Raw genomic sequence first — 5,784 nt, forward strand, 5'->3', positions numbered from 1 at the left:
AAGCCCTGGAGCTGGAGTTACACGTGACTGTGAACTGCCTTATGTGGGTGCTGGGAGCTCAAATCATGTCCTATACAAAAGCAGTCTATGATCTCAACCACTGAACTGCTTCTACAGCCTCCAATGGTATTTCTTGTAAGAGCCTCTTAACAGAAAGTTTTTTAGAACAATTTATTAATTACAAGTCCTCTGTTATTCTATTATACAAAACAATCATTTGGATATTTTTGTGTGGATTAAATTATTTAACTGGGTACCTAGTGTAAGTTGGAATTAAAAAATATCTACCAGCATTGAATAATTTAGTAGTGGTGAAGAATATTAGTTGATACAATGCATAAAATCTTACTTAGAATGATTCTATTTTTAATAGCTTAAAAATAGGCATTTTAAGATAAACCTTATTGAACAAGTTGAAGATCTCTACAGTGAAACCTTTAGGGCACTATAAAAGAAAGACCAATTAAAGACGTTAGATGACGGCAAACTTGTCTTCGCTCTTGGATTGGCAGAATTCATATTGTAAAATTGGGCATATCACTAAAAGTAATCCACAGAGCCAATGCAATTCCCATCAAAAGTCAAATGTCAATTTTCACAGAAGTAGGAAAAAAATCGAAAGATTAATCTCAAACACAAAAAACTGAACGGCCAACAAGGTTTTGAAGAGAAAGAACACTGCTGGTGTGTGTCCACGATGTCATCTTGAGCGAGGCCGTCATTATATCTAAGTAAGGGAGTAAGGTGACTTGTACATGTGTATGTAAATGTACCCCTTGCCCGTCCTGTTCTGGTCTACAATCTATGTTTGCTTTCACCAGTCATGACCTTCTGAGGCTCAGGAAAATCACACTTCCATGGCCTTCACTTAGAGACAATTGATGCCGAGTCCCCTGGGTTGCTCACCATGGTGATGGCTGCTGCAGCAAAGCATGTGAGATGTTCTGCAAGGATGGTGGTCCCCATGGCAACTGTGGCTGTGATTGTGATGCTTGCAGCAGTTAATCCCTGGGGTGGATGTCACCAGGGGTGCCTTCATGGTAGATGTTCACCATTGCTGCCACTTCTACAGATAAGAGCCTTGAGGTTCCACAGGTTCTCTAGGACAGGGGCCACTGAGAGCAGGAACACTTAAGGCTACAGGAGCTGACAGGGAGGCCATTTATGGGGAAAGTTTGCTGGCGTGTAGATAGTGTGTGAGTCAGCCAGCGAGTGACGGAGCTGGAGGGAACATCTTGGTCCAGTGACGGTAAAGCTTTGGTTCTAAAGCTGCCCTAACTAGATTCTCACATTTATGTAAACAGGGATATTGATGTGCATCTTGTCTGGGGATTATATACTCTTTACATTGTTTTTAATCTTGATATCTAGCGCTAGAGTGTAACTTATCTCATTTATATTATATGATACTAATACTAATTTAAAATTTTGGAGATTTTTATACATTTTCTAAAATATAATGGTTTAGTTTCATCTTACAACTAAACTCCAGAATCCTTAATGCTGGTGTAAAAGTTATTAATAAATGAGTTTTTAAAATCACCTATTATATAAATTTATATATATATATATATACATACATATATATATATATATATATATATATATATATATATATATATGGCAATGTTTCTATGTTAAAGGTGGAAGGTTGACAAGCCAGCAGGCAGGCTAGTCTGAGACATTTTCTGGAAGAGCTGGAAAGCGAGTGGTCTCTTTTCACGCTTTAACTCTGCTGATAAAGGATGAGACCTAGAGAATAAATGACACCAGCGTAGGATTAAGTGCAGCTCATAGATCTTGACTTTACCAGCCTTGTATCTGATCAGACTTCAAGAAACATTTTTCTTTTAACTTTCATCATACTCAAGTAACCATAAGATTCTCCTTAAGTTTAGGGCAAGAAAAATTATACTGAGAACTATCTAGGAAAAAAAACCAAACAAGTAGTAATGAATTCATGCTGTCTTTACTACAGGGTTTTTTCCATAAGTCCAGGAAACATTTAGAGGTGTTCCAAGCGTTTCCCATCTGAGGGATAGCTGCAGGTAAATGGCTCAGGCTTGAAGGATGATAAACAGTTGTTCAGGTGATCACCAGAGGTTTCAGCCCTGCAAAGCCAAGAGAAGATTATAACAGCCATTCTTCATTTCTGCAGAGGGTTAGAATCAGGGAGAGTCTCATTTACTGTGACCATTTGGAGGCAAAACTCAGACGTAACATAACAGTTACTTGCCTTTTAACTGTTAATAGGGACGTTGTAACAGATGCATAACAATGTCCAGTGGGCTAGTTTTAATGAAGAGGAGCCAGAATTGTCTGTAAACCTCAAACGGGACAGCTGGGACCAATGTGTGTGAGCAATAGGAAAAAGTCACTGCTGTTCCAAATTAGGAGCATTTTCTTTTCTTAAACCAGACTCTGGAGTGAAGGCACTGTGTGGGAAAACATCACGAGAGCACATCCTCTGTACACCATCAGGGGTGGGGTCTGGCAGCTGGTTTAAGACCATGCAGGTAAGCTTGAAATGAATCTCTCTCCGTCCCTCATCTGACCTGGATACCGAGTTCTGCAAACTTGGTGATTTACTTGGCATTGGCAGTTTTCTACTTAGAATTTGAAGTTTCTCACTCTTCCAGAAATGAAATTCTATCAACTTTATTTTGCAATCTGTATATCTATATATAATATACCATATACTGCACACCTTACACTGCACACCTCACACCTCATACAATACAGAATGATAATATTATAGTAGATTTTTTAAATGCATACTGAAATGAAATCACTAGTAAAATGTAAAATGAATAGCAACAACAGCCTTAAACATCTCTAGCTGGAGCTTCTAAGAGAGTGAGGAGGACACGGTAATCTCTTAAATATATTGCTTAATAGAAAGTGCCAAAATATAAGGTTTAGGTAATTAAGTGATTTGGATAGTTTGATCAATGAAACTGATTATGTAATTAACATATTCTTATGCTATATTATGCCGATGATTGTTGTTCAAATTGCTATGCAACTTTGAATGTGTGAACCTCTAATGTGTAATTAAAATTCTGTATTTAGTTACTAAAAGTGACAGGGACATGACTTTGAAGTCTATATTATAAATGTGAGAATATTGGCAAATATATATGTATGCTTTGTAGAGAAGGATGCTTTGCGCTACATGTAACATTGTATCTCATTTCAGAGAAGAGGCTGTGGTAAGTGGCCTATGAGTTTGATGGTCATTTCAGACAAGTTACATTGGAGGCTTCCATTGAATCCTGGCTCAGTTTTCATAGCTGCAAGGTAGACTGTAGGCATTAATTTAAGGTTGGTAGCCTTCTCTTTTCCCATTCTAGCTCCCAATTAATTGACACAAAGACCTATTATGTTAACAGACTTAAAGCGCTCTGACTGTGTAGATATTCCTCGGTTCTAACCAGCCACATGGTCCTTTACCTTCTGTCTGAGTCTCACCTTGATTCACTCTGCTCCATTTGTGTCCTCTTGGTGAATTCCTTGGCGACTTACTCATTATGACTCCTCCTGGACCTTCTGCCTCATGGCCACCTCTTCTCTTCCTTTCTCTCCTTCTCGTCCTTCTCTTACCTCTTCCTACCTGGGACCCCTGGCTTGGATTGGAAGTCCAGCCTTCCTATCCTCTGACTAGGCATAGGCTTAATCAATCAACTGTTGGTTAGACAATCAGAGATGGTGGAAAACACATTTTATACAACATTGAGACAGAAGATGCTTGACCATGCCACATTCTGGATTGTAGACCGATGTCTAGGCATTAAAATCAGAGTCTGAATATACAGTTCACAAGACCAACCCCCCATCAGTGAAATGTTCTCCACAGTGTCTGAAACTCACTTTTCAACTCAAGTCTGTAGACGTCATTTCTCTAATCTGTTGTTTTCTCTCTGAATCCTCATATTGTAATGTTCAACATTTCCATATCTCTAGTCATATATCCACCATATCACCTTTAACTGCTCTTTAACCAATAGTAGTTTAATTCTAATTTAACTATTTTTTCCTGTTATAATTTGAGTCTCTCACATTTGCCTTAATCATTCTGATAGTCATTTATGCCTTGCACAGAATGGAATGTTCAATATTCATCTGCAAATGATAAAATAAAGGACTCACTAAACTTCAACAAATAATGTGAAACGAGTTTCGCTTTAATAACAAACTGTTCTTGAAACAGATTTTTCTCTCATTTGCTCACACAGAATTGTGTCACAGGTCCCTTTGAAATACAAACAGTGACAGCTAAAAATTCACTCCAAATAACATTTATGGAAATTTTCTATTGGACTTATAGATTACAGAGGTCGTTATTCCTCTGTTTTTCTGCCCTTCCTGGTAGCTGATCTCAAAGCCCTCTGAAGGCAGGGGCCTCATCTATATTCCTCCCTGCCATGTTGCTAGTTCTTAGAGTTTCATGGTAAAATTTGGGACTTATCTCAAGGGCTGCAGAATCACCCCTTCCAGAATGTTAGAAGCCTGCACATGACAGATCAGACTTGATAATGTAGATCTGACTCTAGTTGTTGGACCTGGATCTAAACTGTGATGGGCAGAGCTTCTATGGAGCCATTGCAGTTTTCTTTGCAAGAAATCAGGATGCCTCAGGTCCTAGTAGATGGGGGTGGAAACCCAAACACAGGACAGATTGAAGTTGTCTGTGGTAGACTATCACATACAGGTGGGTAACAAGTTCTGAGGGATAAAAGAGGTACCTGAATGTACTATTATTGTCCTTATTAACATAAATTCTATGAACATAGCCCCTTATGATTGCTGGTTGTATATGTGTGTTCAGGAAAGAGGTTGTCAAGGCAATATTGCTAAAACATGTTTTTTTTTTTTTTTTTTTCGGAGCTGGGGACCGAACCCAGGGCCTTGTGCTTGCTAGGCAAGCGCTCTACCACTGAGCCAAATCCCCAACTCGCTAAAACATGTTTTTATAGAGGCACCAGAACATTTAAGTGGAATTAGCAGCCATGTTTCAAATAGGATTCTTTTCAAATAATTTTTAATAACAACTTACAAAGGTATAGTTGACAAACTGAAAACAACCTGTCTCTGTACATATTTTGATGAGTTTTGACATGTGCATATTTTCATGATATCATCCCCACCCCCAAAAAGTTCTGTATTTTTGCTTTTTATAAACTAGCAATGCTCAAATCTCATCTTTGAAGTTTGAAGACTACAGAAACATTGTTAAATACAGCTGTGTGTTACACAACACATTTCTACAAGGTACTCATGTTGCATAGCAGAAATATTACTTCCATGGATTAGTAAAAAGACATTTCTCTTTACCCCAAATCCTAGCAAGCGTCCCTGTCTACTTAGGGGCCATTTTTACATCATCCAATTTCAGTGCATAATCAAAGCATTAATTGGATACTTACTTTTTGTGTCTTTATTAGTATCTGATCTGCATCTATATCAAAGATAATGATCCTGTGTTTTCTGTGTGCAAGAAATGGATTTTGTCCAGTAAATCATTTTTGAAATATGTCACTTGGATTTTCTCCTTCCTTTGCTCTGGCTAGATGAGGTTTGGGCCAGATGCAAAAAGGGATCTATGACTTGTCCTGTTAGATGACTGCCTTCTCTTGAGTGAGAAAATATGAGCTCAAGGGAATCACTGACTTCCAAAGACAAAAAGAACTTCATCAGGAAAGTACAGCTGGGGGCTAAAGGAAGGAAAAGGCAAAGCTGTAAAATTGCTCAGTATGAGACTATGGGCAATTTGGTGGGTAGCCA

General features: G+C 38.3%; 1 long non-coding RNA gene across 2 annotated transcripts; it reads left to right on the forward strand.

Annotated features, from left to right (window-relative positions):
* Positions 1-999: 999 nt before the first annotated feature.
* On the forward strand, positions 1,000-5,152 carry LOC120093624 (uncharacterized). Of its 2 annotated transcripts, XR_005487015.2 has the most exons (3): positions 1,000-1,249; positions 2,419-2,516; positions 3,200-5,152. It is a non-coding gene; the product is annotated as an uncharacterized LOC120093624 (long non-coding RNA). The 2 variants fall into 2 exon arrangements; XR_010053345.1 differs by having other exon boundaries at positions 1,025-1,249; positions 2,419-5,152.
* The last annotated feature ends 632 nt before the right edge of the window (positions 5,153-5,784 follow it).

The sequence above is a fragment of the Rattus norvegicus genome, chromosome 7 (genome assembly GCF_036323735.1).
Source record: "Rattus norvegicus strain BN/NHsdMcwi chromosome 7, GRCr8, whole genome shotgun sequence".
NCBI classification, from domain to species: domain Eukaryota; kingdom Metazoa; phylum Chordata; class Mammalia; order Rodentia; family Muridae; genus Rattus; species Rattus norvegicus.